The sequence below is a fragment of the Pinus tabuliformis genome, chromosome 7 (genome assembly GCF_031772625.1).
Source record: "Pinus tabuliformis cultivar Carrire ecotype Pingquan chromosome 7, CPIR1, whole genome shotgun sequence".
NCBI lineage: Eukaryota > Viridiplantae > Streptophyta > Pinopsida > Pinales > Pinaceae > Pinus > Pinus tabuliformis.
This window is the reverse complement of record NC_142293.1, coordinates 716,773,681-716,780,531: the sequence shown is the minus strand read 5'-3', so window position 1 is coordinate 716,780,531 and position 6,851 is coordinate 716,773,681. Positions and strand designations below refer to the sequence as shown.

General features: G+C 45.0%; 1 long non-coding RNA gene across 1 annotated transcript; it reads left to right on the top strand.

Moving 5' to 3' along the window:
• The first annotated feature begins 638 nt into the window (after nucleotides 1–638).
• LOC149249537 (uncharacterized) lies at nucleotides 639–2,072 on the top strand. Its single transcript, XR_016265867.1, has 3 exons — nucleotides 639–1,100; nucleotides 1,212–1,592; nucleotides 1,946–2,072. It is a non-coding gene; the product is annotated as an uncharacterized LOC149249537 (long non-coding RNA).
• The last annotated feature ends 4,779 nt before the right edge of the window (nucleotides 2,073–6,851 follow it).

Sequence of the window (6,851 nt, the reverse complement as noted above, 5' to 3'; positions counted from 1 at the left end):
CCACTAACCTTTCCGAGCGGTGCAATTGCCCAGAGTCCTCTGTTCAATGGCCAGTTTCCTGCTACTTCCATTAATCCAAACGGATTTATCTCCTCTACTAATCCTTCTTTTGTGAATGGAGTCGGCCCCATTATTCCCGCAGCTACTAGTGCAGGTTTGCTTAATTCGTTACTTCAGAACGACTCGGTTCTCCCATTAACCTTTCCAAACGGCTTTGTACCATCTTCTTCCGCTAATTCTCTGCTCAATGGAATTGGTATTAATGGAGTAGTCTAGCTGGGCGGAAGAATGGCCCGTTTTCCGGCACCGGCCGGAAAATCGTCCGGCTCCGGCTGCCGGCAATCCCTCCGCCCTCCGCCACCTTCCCCTCGCTCCGCCACCCTCCTTCGCCGCCCAGCCTTCCCTCGCGATTCTGACAGAGCCTGACAATGGAAATTGCGTATCTGTAAATCCTGACATCCCCTGACAGAGGATGTGACGAGCTCGAATGTCGGGAACAGAGAGGAATGGCTCCAATTCGAATTGAGGAGGTCCCGCGGTTGCTCCCTCACGCAATTTCCTTGCCGCCGCTCTGTAATTGCCCTGACCTTCGCAAGTCCGCAAGTCCGCTCTGCAACTCCTTTCTTTTCCGCGTATTAATGTATAATGTGTTGACCAGCAATGTCTGGAAGAAATTTCAAAGCTTGGAGGTTGGAGGGGCAGCGTTGTTGCTGATCCGAACTCAACTGTCTTAGGGTTTCGAACTCTTCAACGACATGGATACCAGGTGTTTCAGGTATAGAACCACATCTTATTAACAAGTCACTACCTGTAGATATTGATTGTTAATATTTAATATCAGAGGTGTTGGAATACTTCAAAAACCAGAAGGTGCAGTTTCCCCGATTTTCCATTCAAAGAGTTGGGGAGAGTCCCCAATTTAGTTCGGACGTCCTTCGTTCAAGTGAGGAAGTTATGGAAGAGGCTGAAATCCTCTCCACCATATATTTAAAAGAAGCCGTCCAAAAGATTCCGCCTCCAATTTTGTAGCGCAGGTGAGGCAGAGGGCTTGATATGAAGCACTTAAAACAGATCTTTAAATAAAATCCGTCCAAGTTCAGGTACGCTCTGTTATTTTACATCTGTTTACATCTACATCTGAAGTTTTTAAAGATTGCTTTAAAGAACCCTCAAACATTGAAAATTTTCACTAAAGGGTTTTGGATTTACAGAAATGGCCGTGACCCCTAGAGCCTTCTGCCTCGCCTTGTTATCTTTTGAACAGCAGCAACCAGATTGCCGTGTGTAGCAAAGGTTTTCGGATATAAGGTATTAACGAGCCAGAACTTTAGCCAGATGCTGTGCTCAGGTTTGGCAGGGTTGTTCTGTGGGAGATCCGAAAGTTTCCAGATTGTGATGGAGACGATTGCCAAGTGTCTGATAAAATGCCTAATCAGCAGTTGACAATGACAATGAAGGCAGCTCGGAAGTCCGCCCCGGCAAAGGATGGATGAAGAACCCCATAGGCTCAGATCTGACATGATTGTTCTGCGCGAGGTCCGAAAGCTTTCATATTGTGATGGAAATGATTGCCAAGACAAAAGGGCTGCAGCGTAAGAATTTGATGAATTATCTGACTGCTAAGTCTTTGATGGCTGGTAATTGTTTGTAATATTGCATTTGAAGTGTTTCAAGAAATTCTTGTTCAGCAATTATTTGAGCAGATCCTGATGCCAAGTAAGGATTTCAGTCTATAAGATAAAGATGATATACGGAAATCCTTCTGCATAGGATTTCAGGCTATGATAATGATGATATACGGACATCCTTATGCATGCGGGGGAATTTAACATGATGTGGTTGATTTATGAATTTTTTTTTAAAGTTATTTTATTAATTTATAATAGAATTGGTGTATCATTTTAGGATATATTTTGATTGTAAATGGAATGGGCCTCATTAACAGTCTTCACCTCCTTGGATGGCTAAGCTGAATCATGTTTTTTCGGAGCTCAATGAACCAGATATCTTTTCAGCATATCCCCTGTTCCAGGAATGTCCAGGCTGATCTCCTCTCTAAGGATGGTCTTGGCATGCAACCAAGTCTATGCTCTTTATCAGTGATGCATGATGGAATCTCCTTTCTTATTCAGGATTTCAGTATCAACAGAATGCGACTCACATTGTCCAATGTCACATAATTGGAGGTTATTTATATACCTTGGATTTATTCCTGAAGATTGTACGATTTCTTTCACCTTGTCCTGAGGATGAACCACATTGGTTGGTTCGAAACATCGACCAAATCCTAATGATGTGATTATTCCGAAAGACATTTATCTACAATATAGATCACAAAAGTCTGAGATCTAACATAATATCTTTTGTTTCATTAATAAAAAGATTATTTTTATTCTGAGAAAAAAAAAGCGCTAAATGTGTATATTTTAGAGTCGGAAGGGAAATTTTTTGATTGAATAGCGAGGATGAGTTCAATCAATGTTCTGCATTTTAATCCTCGCTATACCATCTGTGTAAGGACCTGCGGTTCTTAACATCACCGTCGTGCGAAGTGCGACTTGGTTGAGCGCACGAGCTAACGAAATGATTGGGTGGAGTGCTTGAGCGTGTGTGCGAAAGTGATGAAAGCGGTCATGTATTTATATTGGACGAGCTGGGGGTTCGTTCGAATGAACCGACGATGGAAGGATTGCAAATTCGGGCGTTGGTCGATTGGCTGACCAAATGAATTAGCAAACCAAGGCGTCGGCTGGACATCAAAGTATAGGTCGGCTAAGGGTGGCACGACTGTGACCATGAAACATATATATAACAAAGGAGTTGAAGCATTCAGAGCATTCATTCAAACGCATATCACTCAAACATCAAGTAGGAAGTGCGAAGAAGTGTAAGAGGGCCGAGTGAAGGCGCAGGTCTATGCGCCCGCTCATGGGCAGCATTACACGACAAACACATGAAAGACTTAGGTGTTGGTGAAGGCACGGGTGACTCGGGTAGGTCGCCCGCCCGTCGTGCAAGAGGAAACACAGTGGTGGTCTTGGGTGACTCGGGTAGGTCGCCTGCCCGTCATGCAATAGGAAACGCGGTGGTAACTCGGGTGAGGTCACCCGCCTGTTATGCAAGGTGAATGAATTTCAGTTGAGTGCAGTTGGTGGTCTGTGTGAGGGCGCGCCTGCCCAACTCCGGCAAGGAACTCGGTTGGCACACGAAGGTGTGACATGTTGTAAAATTAGCTAAGTATGAAACTTGGTGTTTCCCAAGTATACTTGTAAATATTGAAAAGTTGAATAATATATTGAATTCGGGCAGACTCATTGTTCAGGGAGTTGCCCCTCCCTTTATACTGTGCAATTGTCTTGTTAATTATAATTGTTGTGGATAATGAATGTGTATGGGTGTTCATTGGTATAAAGGACTAATAATAATACTTGGTTGAGAAAAGAAAACTAAGTAGAACAAGTGGTTAGGCATAGTCCATGAACATAAGTATTGGTGAAAAGAAAGTGTTTGGTGGTGCCACGCCTCACTATAAGTAGTTGAAAGACTACCGCAGGTGTAGGGACGTGACAGGTGGTATCAAAGCAGCTAATTTGGGCATTGAAGGTTGAAGCTGCTACACAACTACACTGAAGTGCAGTTGGTATCAAAGCTGGTCCAAGTTTTGCAAGAACTTGGTGAATGTGGAGAAGGCTAAAATGGTGAAGGTGGCAGATGAAACTATGAAAGGTGAATCTAGCCATGATATAGGTGAAGCTCTCCAGTACGAATTGTTGGAACAGGTGAGTAGATGGAGTTCTGATTGGGTTTCGATGAAGGCTGAGAATATGAAGATTCAGGAAAGCTATTCGAAGTTGAGAATGGAACTTGAAGAACTCAAGTCGCAATACAGAAGTACAATGGATGGTGAACTCAGGGAAATTGACAAGGAGATCCAACGGAATGGTCTTGATCTTCAAGAGCTCTTGAATGAAAGAGCCTGGTTGAGGAAGAAAATTGCCATGGTGGAGACCGAAATCAAGCAGCTTGAGGACGATATAAAGGAGAAACTTCTTGGTAAGAAGTTTGTTGTAATTGAGCAGGATGAGCTTCACTACAGTGACAGGCTGGGACTCACTACCGTAACAATCTACAGGATGTTCGGAAGCTTAGTTCCATGAAGGTAGTCAATGGGCACTTGGTTGGTGCACTTAAGTAGGATGCGATGGAGGACAAGCTTGAAGGAAGTCAAGCTGAGCCAGGATCGAATTGCTTAGAAGAGCCAAGCAAGGAAGTGAAGTACCTTAGGAGGAATGTCAAATTGGAGCACAAGCCAATGGACACTTCTGAGGCCAAGTTTTTGAAGAAGGTTGCTGATGTGAGACACAAGATAAAGCCAACAGAAGGAGGTGATGCCTTGAAGCTGAGTTTTGTGCAGGTGACCGTGAAGGGCAAGAGATTTGTAGCTTTGGTGGATACGGGGGCTACTCATAGCTTCTTGAGTAAGAAGGCAGCAAAGTATTTTGGGAAGAAAGTTGAAATGGAGAGGGAGTGGAGTGCTTTCAAAGCAGTCAACTCTACCATGAAGGCTATTATTGGTGTGATGGAGAACACTCAGGTGAGAGTGGGATCGTGGTTTGGAAAGTTGGACTTGAGGATCGTGGACATGGATGATCATTCTATGGTGTTGGGGCAAGATTTCATGAAGCTTGCACAAGCCATACCAATGGTGGACCGGGACATTCTCTTGATCACAGCTGGAGGAAGAACTATGTTGGTTCCGATGAATAGAAGGAGTTGCTTGGGGTATAGACCGAGGATGAATTCTATGACTTTGTATCCCAAAGATCCGAATGTGAAGCATGAGGATGTGGAGCAAAGAGGACTTGGGAGTATAACTCAAATAACGAAGGAAGGGAAAGTGATTGACTTCATTGCAAGAGCAACGAAGAAGGAAGGAAGTGAGAGGACAATCTCACTAATTATGGAGCACTTGACAGAGACATCTTCTACTGATGATCTTCACAATGGAATTGCAGAGGAAGGGAGTCTGAGTACTACTTGAGAAGCAGTGGTTGGAGAATATTATGCAGGTAGAGATCCAGCTGGTATAGTAGACTTTTGCAGGTATGCTATGGGTATATATGACTTTCAGTTGACGAAGGACAAGCTAGGTGAGCTTGGGTGCACATGTGAGGAGGTTGAGGTTGTGCATAGATATTTGAAGACACAGTATCAATCTGATACATGGGTGGATGAGAGTCAGGGAGTAAACTTCCTAACCCTCCTTTCTCTATAGACAACCTTTGAGATGGGTTGGTGCAGGGACCTTGATAGGAAGGGGCTGCACCACCTTAGCAAGGGGCCTTGGAGGAGGCTTCTTTATGACAGATTTGCAGACTTGGATGCGAATGGTCAGATGTTGGGATGAGACCACTTGGTTGGGTATCATGGACAACTAGAGTCATGGACATCAGGTTGGAGACATGGAGCATGAGTATGCAGGGACATGATGCAAGAGCATGTATAGAGGTGTCACTCATGGACATTCTATGGGAGTGCCGAGGCAGAGATGTTGTGCAGATGTTGATGTGACATGGAGATGTTTGTATGATCCGATGGAGAGGTTGTACACTCCTTGTACAACAAGACCATGGACTAAACATGTTGCAGATGGGATGGAGTTTCCATGGACCTGAGCATGGGATTTTGAGCAGACTTGATGAGTCCGAGATGTAGCAGAAGTCAGGGAAAGACTGATGATGGCATAAGGATGTGCATTCTTGTGGTTTGGGCATATGGTTGGATTAGCTACCCAACTAGTTCGAGTCATGAGGGGTACCAGTGTACAGACAAGTGACAGGATCAGAGGAGTATCTTGACAGGCAGCCTACGAGGGACGACACATGATGGAGATGGTGGTTCTACATATGTTGCAGGGATGTTTGTAGTATATGGAGGAATTGGTACCATGCATAAGACTATTCGGATATGAAAATCTTGGTGACAAGTTGGTTACCTGGATGGTAGATATTGTCGAGGACGACAACAACTTCAGGTGGAGGAGGATGTAAGGACCTGTGGTTCTTAACATCACTGCAGTGTGAAGTGCGACTTGGTTAAGTGCATGAGCTAACGAAATGACCGAGTGGAGTGCTTGAGCGTGCATGCGAAAGTGATGAAAGCAGTCATGTATTTATATTGGACGAGCTGGGGGTTCGTTCAAACGAGCCGACGATGGAAGGATTGAAAATTCGAGCATTGGTCAATGGGCCGACCAAACGAATTAGCAAACCAAGGCATCGGATGGACATCAAAGTACAGGTCGGCCAAGGGTGGCACGATCACCATGAAACATATATATAACGAAGGCGTTGGAGCATTCGGAGCATTCATTCGAACGCATATCACTCAAACATCAAGTAGGAGGTGCAAAGAAGCATAAGAGGGTCGAGTGAAGGTGCAGGTTTATGTGCCCGCTCACGGGTAGCGTTACACGGCAGACACAAGAAAGACTTGGGTGTTGGTGAAGGCACGGGTGACTCGGGTGACTCTAGTAGGTCGCCTGCCTGTCATGCAAGAGGAAATGCGGTGGTGGTCTCAGGTGACTCGGGTAGGTCGCCCGCCCGTCGTGCAAGAGGAAACGCGGTGTTGACTCGGGTGACTTGGGTGAGGTCGCCCACCTGTTGTGCAAGGTGAAAGAAGTTCGGTTGAGGAGTGTGGTTGGAGGTCTGTGTGAGGTCGCGCCCGCCCAACTCCGGTAAGGAACTCGGTTGGCACACGAAGGTGTGACATGTTGTAAAATTGGCTAAGTATGAAACTTGGTGTTTCCCAAGTATACTTGTAAATATTGAAAAGTTGAATAATATATTGAA